At 35.4% G+C, this 10,504-nt stretch overlaps 1 pseudogene; it reads right to left on the bottom strand.

Moving 5' to 3' along the window:
* Positions 1 to 724: 724 nt before the first annotated feature.
* LOC122276670 lies at positions 725 to 8,400 on the bottom strand (annotated as a pseudogene).
* Between the last annotated feature and the right edge of the window lie 2,104 nt (positions 8,401 to 10,504).

Here is a 10,504-nt window from a genome sequence, read left to right as displayed (position 1 = left end):
TGAAGGCAGCGATGCGTGGGGAACTGTTTTAAAGAAGAAATCATGTTTTAAATAAAAACCCCACCTCGAAACGTTTTCAAACGAAGAGAAAGACGTATGCATGCTACGTAAGATATGTATGTATGGAATGATAACTGCATGACTGAAAAACTATGTTATTATATTTTGATTGTATGAAGTAATGCTTACGAGTCATCGACTCATTTTAGTTTTTATGTGTGCCCTCCCAGGCACCAGATGAGCATGACAGGTCAGGACAGGCACAGCCCAAGGGGAAGAGCACGAAGGCCTAGGCAAGATGTTTCATATTAAAAGCTTTAATTATGAAATGTAATGTTTTCCGCTGAAAGCTTTAATTAAATAAAAATGACATTTTATTTATGACATGGAGTCTTTTGTATCCTGGTATGTATGGAAAAGAAATTGAAAAGGAATCGTAATTCCCGTCGGTTTTTATCAAAATCGATATGAAAAAGGACCCACCACAAGGACGGGCGTTACACTGTCAAACAGCTTGCATCAGTTTATGCAAGGTCAAGCAACAATCAACAATAAAAAATTCTCAAGTGGTAAACGACATCTGGAGGACGCTTACAAAGATGACTACCGCCTTTAGTACCCAAGAGAAAGGAAAATTTGCTACACAGCCTCAACCCAATCCACAAAGTCAGCCACTTTAATGAGCAGTTGAGAGTTCAAATTTAAGGTAAGTGAAGGCAGTCACTACTTTGAAAAATGGCAGGGTGGTAAATATTCCAGCTCAAGGTTCAGACAAGCCTGGTAAAGTCTCTAAACCTGTTCAAATTAAGGCTAAAAAGAGTGAGGTTGAACAAGCTGAAACTTAAAAGAATACATGTGCTGTACCCGCTCATTTTCCTCAAAGATTGGCTCCCCTGCACAAAGATAAACACCAATATGAAATTTTAGAAATATTCAAGCAAGTTAGAATTAACATTCCATTATTGGATGCTATTCAACAAATTCCTACCTATGCTAAGGTTCTAAAAGATTTGTGTACTGTTAAAAGAAAATTAAATGTACAAAAGAAAGCATTTCTTACTGAGCAGGTCAGTGCCATAATTCAGAGTAATACCCCACCAAAATATAAAGACCCCGGTTCACCTACAATTGCTTATGTTAGAAAGTTCAAAAATTGGTTAAGTTTTGTTAGATCTTGATTCAAGTGTTAATTTGCTGTCTTATAATGTGCATGAGCAATGTGATTTGGGAGAATTAAAACCAACTACAATCATTTTACAACTAACTAACATATCAATTAAAATGCCAAGGGAGTTGTTGAGGATGTCTTAGTTCAAGTGGATAAATTTTTTTACCCCATAGATTTTGTTGTGTTGGATGTTCACTTGACACCAAAGTTTTCTTTTCAAGCACTTGTGATTCTTGGGAGACATTTTCTTACTATTTCAAATGCATTGATAAATTGTAGGAGTAGTGTTTTAAAACTGAATTTTGGGAACATGACCCTTGAACTGAATATTTCTAACATTTGTAGGCAACCTCAAGATTTGAAAAATGTATAAGTCAATTTACTGGAAAGCATCCTTGAGGAAGAGGCCTATTTGGTATACCAGCCCACTAACCTATTGTTTGAATTAGAAAATATTTGTGACCTCATTATTGATGACACCCCTATTGATGCTTCTCCTTTTTTTTATGCAAAAAATAAATTTGAAGCTAAATAGAGGCCTAAAATTGAGTAGCTTCCACCATTGACAGCAAGTTTGACGCATTCAGCAGATGAAATCCCAACACTTGAGCTGAAACCATTGCTGACTGACCTGAATTATGCATTCTTGGGTCGGACAACACCTTCCCAATAGTGATTTCAGCCCAGCTCACTCACAACCAAGCAGGTAAATTAATGGAAGTCTTGAGGCAACACAAAACTGCTATTGGATGGACAATTGCGGATATGAAAGATATAAATCCTCTTGTGTGCACTCATAGGATTTATTTAGAACAAAATGCAAAAGTCTCTAGCGAGATGCAAAAGAGACTAAATCCTACCATGAAAGAAGTAGTAAAAACGAAAGTTTTGAAACTACTTGATGTAGGAATTATCTACCCTCTTGCGGACAACAAGTAGGTAAGTTCCAAAAAAATTTGGGCTTACCATTGTGAAAAATGAGTAAAATGAATTGATCCCTACTAAGATTTCTACTAGTTGGCGCATGTGCATAAATTAGAGGAAGTTAAATGCCACCACTAGGAAAGACCATTTTACTTTACCATTTCTTGATCAAGTTTTATAAAAGGTTGCTAGCCATGATTTTTATTACTTTCTTGATGGATTTTCTGGTTACTACCAAATAGAAAAAGAGAAAATCACATTCACTTGCCCGTTTGGCACTTTTGCATTTAGAAAAATGCATTTTGGACTATGTAATGCACTAGCTACTTTCCAAAGATGTATGCTTAGTATTTTCAGCGACATGATTGAAAACAGTTTGGAAGTATTCATAGATGATTTTCAATATATGGTAGTTCTTTTGATGCATGTTTGACTAACTTACAAGCTATTTTAGCCAGGTGTGAAGAGAAGCAATTGTTTCTCAATTGGAAAAAGTGTCACTTCATAGTTCAACAAGGCATAGTTCTTGGTCACATAGTCTCAACCCAATGTATTGAGATTTATAAAGCTAAGATTGAGCTTATCTCCAAATTTCCTATATCCAAGACAGTAAAGGAAATCAGTATTTTCTTGGGCATGCTGGGTTTTATAGAAAGTTCATTCAAAATTTTAGTTCTATCTCTAAACCCTTGTATGAGTTACTTATACATGATGTTGCTTTTGAATGGACTCTTTCTTGTCAAAATGCTTTTGATAAGCTAAAAATTTTGCTTACTACAGCCCCTATCATGCAGCCCCCTATTTGATCTATTCCCTTTAAGATAATGTGTGATGCTAGCGATATAGCCATAAGAGCTATACTTGGACAGCATAGAAACAAGTTCCCACATGTTATTTCTTATACAAGTAGAACTCTTAATAGAGCCCAAAGAAATTATTCTACCACAGAAAAAGAGTTACTTGCTGTAGTTTTTGTATTAGACAAATTTCAAACTTATATTCTTGGTTCTCCTGTGGTTGTTTTCACTGACCATGCAGCATTAAAGTATCTATTGTCAAAGAAGGATGCCAAACCACGACTGATCTGATGGATTCTTCTTCTTCAAGAATTTGACCTTATCATCAAAGACAAAAAGGGCACTGAAAACATAGTTGCCGACCACTTGTATAGGCTTACATTTGCTGAAAATGAGCACACTTTTCCTATCATTGACTCTTTTCCTAATGAGCAATTAATGTTAGTTGAAAACTTGTCTTGGTTTGCTGACATAGTTAATTTTTTGGTGACAGGAAAAACTCCACCCCATTGGAGTGCTCAAGACATACGAAAATTCAAGCATGAGGTAAAGTCATTCTTCTATGATGATTTTTATTTGTTTAAGTATTGTTCTGACCAAATCATAAAGAAATGTGTGCCTGATCATGAAATACAAGTTGTTCTTTCCTTTTGTCATACTGAGGCATCTGGGGGACATTTTTCTAAACATAAAATTGTTGCAAAGATTTTACAAAGTGGATTTTATTGGCGTCATATGTTTAAAGATGCATACAATTTTTGCAAGACTTGTAAGCCATGTCAAAAATTAGGCACAGTCACTAAGAGGAACATAATGCCTCTACAACCCATTTTGGTCATTAAGATTTTTTATTATTGGGGGATTGATTTTATGGAGCCATTTTCATTTACTTTTGATTATTTGTATATCCTAATGGCGGTTGATTATGTTTCTAAGTGGGTTGAAGCTAGTAAAACAAATGGCCATAAGGTAGTGCTTAAATTCTTGAAAGAAAACATTTTTGCAAGATTTGGCATGCCTAGAGCTATCATTAGTGATAACAGAACCTATTTTTGCAATAAACCCTTTGCTGTCCTCATGAAAAAATATAGTATACACCATAAGATTTCCACTCCATATCACCCTCAAACAAATGGGCAAGCTGAATTAGCTAATAAAGAGCTTAAGAACATCTTAGAAAAGACAGTCAACGCCAATAGAAATGATTGGTCTTTAAGGTTGATTGATGCACTTTGGACTTATAGGACAGCTTTTAAAACCTCTCTTAACGTGTCCCCTTATCGCTTGGAATATGAAAAAGCATGTCATCTTCCCGTTGAGCTTGAACATAAGGCATATTGGGCTGTTAAACAATTCAATTTTTCTATTGACCATCTTGGTTTTATGAGAAAGTTTCAAATTTCAGAGTTTGATGACATTAGACAAGATGCATATGACAATTCCAAATTGTCAAAAGAGGGCATGAAAATGTTACATAACAAGCACATCCAAAGAAAGAATTTTAAACCCGATGAACAAGTTTTACTTTACAATTCTCGTCTCCACCTATTTCCAGGCAAATTAAGATCGAGGTGGAGTGGTCCTTATTTAGTTAAGGTTGTGTTTCCATATGGAACTGTTGAGATTACTAATCCTCAAAATGGAAACACTTTCAAAGTAAATGACCAACTACTTAAATATTTTTTGGAAAAACTTTCACCTGAAGATACTTCCATTCCTTTGTAAGATCCTAATTATTATCATGACCCTTAGTTCATTTATGTTTTACTTTAATTTTTTTTTTCTTTCTTTCTTTTCTTTTTCTGTTCTTGTTTATTTCACTTCTATGTTTTATTCTTTCCTTTGTTTTCTTTTTCTTTTTCTTTCTTTCTTTTTCTTCATTCTATTTCTTCAAGTCTAGCACTATTTAGTTCATTTTTTTTTCCTGGTTTCATTTTTGACTTTCATGATCCACTCAGCCATCTCAGTCATTTCCTTCGGCCCTTTTCTCTTTTATGCCTTGTTTATTCATGATTTGCAATGAGGACACTGCCCATTTTTAGTTGGGGTAAGAAGAGTATTCTACCACTTAGTATCTCAGGATTTATAATTGTGAGGTCTAAATTTTTTTTTTTTTTTACTAACAAGTTATTGATTTCACGCTTCTCTACTTAAGATTAGATAGTCGCAATCTTAGGTTACACTAATTCCCATTTATTTATGTTTAAGTTTAACACAAGACCTTATGGTAATTCTTAGCAACTCAAATTTAGGCAATGTACTTTAAAGTTATTCATTGATGACCCTAATAGACACAAGATAGATATTTTTGTTGTTTGATTGATGTCAATCAGTGATTTTCATCCAAACAACTAGCAAGAACTCCAATGAATCATATCTTAATGGCCTAGGAAAAGTGAACAAGAAACTCAAAAAATAAAAAATAAAAAGCTGGAGGTCAAAATACATGAGAAAATGGACAGACCAGAGATCAAAAAACTGGTGCAAGTACATTTGAAAATGCTGCCTATCACCAGGGATCCAAAAAATAAAAATAAAAAATTGGTCTTTCAAAATATGATAGCGTGAAAGCCGTCAATGTAATGGTTTTGAATTGGAGTAAATATCTTTTTGGTTTTTATTGAAAAAGTTACTAGGCTGAAACTATTGTGAGAAATCTTGAAACCAAGAAATAACAATATGCTCACACACTTGATGCACTCAAAGATCTGTAGTTTAGATACATTCCCCTTATTTGAGTTCTTGAGAATTTTATAAGCTTTTGTGTTGAATTATAATCACATTCTAATACCCAAGATTTCAATATGATTTGATCTTTTGTAAGAATTTTTGAGTTCATTGGCTCTCTCTTGGATCCTTCATTTGTTATCGCATTATTTGCTAGAGACTAGCAATAAGCTAGATGGGGGTGTGATGATGTGTCAAAACTACATAATTAAGTTTTTAAAATGACTAAATTGTTTAACCAAAATAAATTAAGCACTTAATTATAGAGTAGATTATGACACTTGAGTAAATTAATAGATTCTAATATTTTTACACTTAAAAATATTTATAATGCAGCTGTTTCATATCAAAATTAATACTTTAATTTTACTCATTTTATATCTTATTTAAATAGTGCAGGCCACTACTAAAAAAAAAAAACATGAGCTGCCTATATCTCATTTGAGAGTGATCTTACAACAAAGGGATATTCTCGAAAATACCCAACCATGCACAAAGAAATTGGTGGTAGAAAGTGCAGCACGAACATATTGGATTTTGTTTTTGGCCTCAACTCAATATGCACACTCACGAATGGAAAGGGAAAGGAGCAGCAGGAGCACGATGCAATGTAGGAACACGATTCAGAAGCTGGGATGCAGATCGTGGCCTCAATGGACAACAGATGCAGGGGCAATTTCAAATTTTTACAACAAATTTCATTTCAGCACTTGTTTTTTGGGTTCAGACGGCATGGGTTGGAGTCGGTCGGTTTTCATTTTATTTTTATTTTTTTCTATCTTTTTCCAGAACTGAGGAGACGACGTGATAAGCACTCTCTCTCTCGTTTTAATTATTATTTCTACTTTTTTAGTTTTAAGTTTTCGGTTGGCAGTAGGGCTGTTCAGCCGACCCTACCCGATCCGATATTTTCCATTCCGACCCGAACCGAAAATGGCATCTTCCAAATCACATTCCGTTCCGAATTTTCAAATTCTGTGAACTGCCAAATCTGTATTCCGACCCGACCCGTTCGCGAATCTCTCCTCAGCTTCTTCCTGGTCTTCACTTCTCTCGTTGCTCAAGGCCTCAAGTTTGCCATTACCATCAAGGTACCGAATCTCTCTCATCAATCACGCTAACCAGCACGGCGTCGATCTCATCCGAATCCATCCCACCAAGCCCATCACCGAACAACGACCCTTCGATTGCATCATCCACAAAAATGTATGGACGCAACTGGAATTAGCAGCTGCACCAGTTCTCAGTCGAACACCCAAACATCGTCATAATCGATCCACCGGAGGCCATCGAGAAGCTCCACAACCGGGTCACCATGCTTGAGGTGGAGACCCGGTTGAGAATGCCTCAAGGAAACGAAGCCTTTGGGATTCCAAACCAAAGAGTCAAGTTGGAGACTGTTGGCTCCGAATGCGATTCAGGACTGAGGCTGAGGTTACCGGTGATAGCGAAGAAGGTCTCGGCGGACGGTAGCTTGAATTCGCACAAGATGTGCTTGGTGTTAAATCCAAACGGGTTGAAGAGGCTGAAAAAACCAATCGTGTTGCAGGAGTTCATAAAACCATGGCAGGGTGATTCCGATGCTGAGAAATGAAGATGAGGAGGATAGTTGTTCCGATGCTGAGAAGTCAGAACCACCGCCGGGAAACTGGAGTTTTTCTCCATTGAGTTAACGGTTATTAACCGACCCGTATCAAAATAATACGGAAATGTTCTGCTTCCGTTTGTGGCTGTTTCGGGTCGGGTAATCCGGGTCGAATCATTCGAAACTTCCGGTTCGGGTCGGGTGAGCGGGCCAAATGTACAGCCCTAGTTGGCAGACCGTAGGGGCGGCTGTTTTGGTTTTTTTTTTTTGTCTGAGTTTACGTTTTCATTCAGGAGAACCTGGGTTGAGTCGGCGTGAGGCTCTCTCTCTCTGGGTTAAGCCCAATTATCAGTAAATAGACAAAGTAATACAACAAATAGGTTAAGCCCAATTACCTTGAAGCATTATTTGATGAGCTGGGTAGTGAGGATCCATCTAATTTAGAAAGGATTTCAGTATCCAATTTCTTCACCAGCTCCGCCAGATTCTTATATTGTGTAGAATAATTGGTACCCCCATTTTCTCCAGCATAGTCTTCAACACTGCAATGAAAAACCCGCCAACCCCATAAACGGAACTGAAGAAAAAAATTTTAAGCGAACCGAAAATACCCAATCGAAAGCGAACAGAGGAACAAAGTAAAAGGAAATCCCTACCTAATTTAGAGATGGACCGGCTCCGAATCCCCGTCAGCAAGAGCATCCACTAGCAATTTATCTTCCATCTCAAGGCACTTGACGAGCACCTTCTTCGAACCCTTGTCAGGGTTCGCGTATACGAAAGTGTACTCGTCGTCTAGCCCGTTCCACTGGTCCATACCGACCTCATCTACACGCCGAAACGATTGATAGTGGTAATTTAGAAACATATGACGGAGAGAATTTAGAGAAAAGAAATATTACCAGTAGACGGAGAGGAAAGAGCCGTGTCAGAGAAGGCGGAGGGCCCGGTGGCAGTGAGAACTTAGCCGGAAGCGAGGAAGTAGGCATGAACAGCAAAGGCAATCTTGTCGTGATTGTTGCAAAAGGACGGTCTGGCCGCCCTGACCAGCGCCATAACCGACTTGTCGTCCACCATTGCTGCTTTCCCGATCGATTACGAACTAATTTTGAGTCTTCTTCCTGAGAAGGGAATGGGGAAAAAAAGGCTCCCGCGGTTCCCTTCGGAGTTTAGCGCTTTCCCCGCTTTGTAGACGGTAGCTTTTGTCTCGAATCTTGATAGCGGTGACACTTGGCTTGATCTTAGGTTCGTGTGTCAATACAATTAGGGAAATGATAAGGATCTCACCGGCGGATCCGTTCATTTGTCCCGCTTACTTTTTTTTTAAATTATTTTTACAGAAAAATTAAAAAAATATATATTTAATTATATTGTAAATTTTATTTATTTTTTTAAAATATTTAAAAGTGTTAAAAAAATGATTTGAAAAAGGTATTAAAAAGTGTTTTTTTCATATTATTTTTTTAACACTTTTAAATATTTTGAAAAAAGAATAAAATTGACAATATAATTTTCTTAATCTTTCTGTAAAAAAAATTAAAACAAAAAAATTCATCTACTCATCATCCATATTCTACAAATTTGATAAGAGAAAAAAATTAAAAAATTATGTATTATGTAATGTGAAGATAATAAATAGAATTTTTTATAAAAAATAATGATACCTTTGCACATTCTTTATGAACCAGTTTCTATTTTTGTTATTTGAGTCTAAATTAAAAATCTCAAAATATGACATTCTTGCATAATTTAAATTAAATAAATTCAATCAATTGACCTAATCGTATAATTTAATTAAAAATAAATTCAATTTTATCAAAATTGACCTCTCCTCATGTACTTATATTTACTCTCACATTGTTCCTTTAATATCAAATAAATCATAAAAATTATTGGAAAGTAGAAATTGGTTTAAGGGTATGAGGTTCCAGAAAAGTCACAAGTACATCATAAAAATACCCAGAAAAGTAAGATGTTGATAAACAATGCTTAAAATTTGAATCAGTCAACTCCAAATGGAAAAAAGCACAACAATAGAAAATAGCACTATCAAGCATTAAAAAAAAAAAAAAAAAAAAAAGTTGAATTCAACCTAGTAGGGACATCCTGAGTCAGCATTTCTTATTATCCAAAGACATTTGATTTGTTGATCCTAAAAATTTTTATTTCCTTAATTGTGATCATTCCACATACTTCATACTTTCATGAACTTTTTGAATAGCACAATCAATCTCTTTTAACTTATTTTGTACAATCAAATTGAGGAAATGAACACAACAACAAATATGAAAGAACTCATAATTATAAACAAGGGCTTTCTTAATATTGAATTGAGTTCTTGACATCTCTACTGAAACATCATTAGAAGAATCATTGTCTAAAGTTAAAGTAAAAATCTTATTTTCAATTCTCCACTCACATAACAAATTATAAATTTTTTTAGACAAATATATGTCATTATGTGGTGGGGGTGGCATAAAAGAAAAGTTAACACCATTTTATATAAAACTCAAATTTTATCCAAAAAATGTGTCATAATGCACATATAACCATCAGTGGTCCTGGAAATCCAAAAATCAAATGTCAACTAATTCTACAAGGAGCCTCATATGGGTTCAACCATTTTTTCTCTTAATGATACATCTTAACCAAATCAGCCTTAGCAGTATTTACAGATATAATTGAAACATCTGAACACAAAAATTGTAATAAATATCTCACACCTAAATATTCAACAAATCGAAAAGGCAATTTATGCTTCACAATTGTGCCTACCAAGATTTTTCTATATATCTTAGTGCAAATTTAGAAGCGCTTACCGACACAAATTCACTATTTTGTACTAACATCAACTAACTAATATCTTGGTAACTTCTTCCAAGGCATGTCTCAATGTGATTGTTCAAATTTTCAATACCATATTTGCTTGATGCCATAGTATGTAGCTCTGCACATCTTACACTTAGCTTGTGGCTTACCACCACCATGTCACAATTAGGAACCATCTAAAAAAAACTCCTTACTCTGATCTTTTCCTTCGTATCGCTTTAGTTTTCTCACTTTGAAAACTTTATGAGTCCAATGCATCCAAGTTAATCAAATCTTCATTTTCACCTGCTAACTCACTCATCTGACATTTATAAAAATAAAAAAAATGAAAACTAGCAATTATAACATAACAATATAATGTGACAACGAAAACAAAGCTACTATAGTATAGTCTCTATGGCCAGCAAGGTAAACTCAAGTTCTTGCGGTAGGTGGCTCCATTGGCTTTAGCAACATCGACACCATTGCCGTTTG

This window comes from Carya illinoinensis, chromosome 9, assembly GCF_018687715.1.
Source record: "Carya illinoinensis cultivar Pawnee chromosome 9, C.illinoinensisPawnee_v1, whole genome shotgun sequence".
In the NCBI taxonomy this organism is placed as follows: Eukaryota; Viridiplantae; Streptophyta; class Magnoliopsida; order Fagales; family Juglandaceae; genus Carya; species Carya illinoinensis.
Note: the sequence above shows the minus strand (reverse complement) of the source record. Positions and strands in the feature narration are given on the sequence as shown.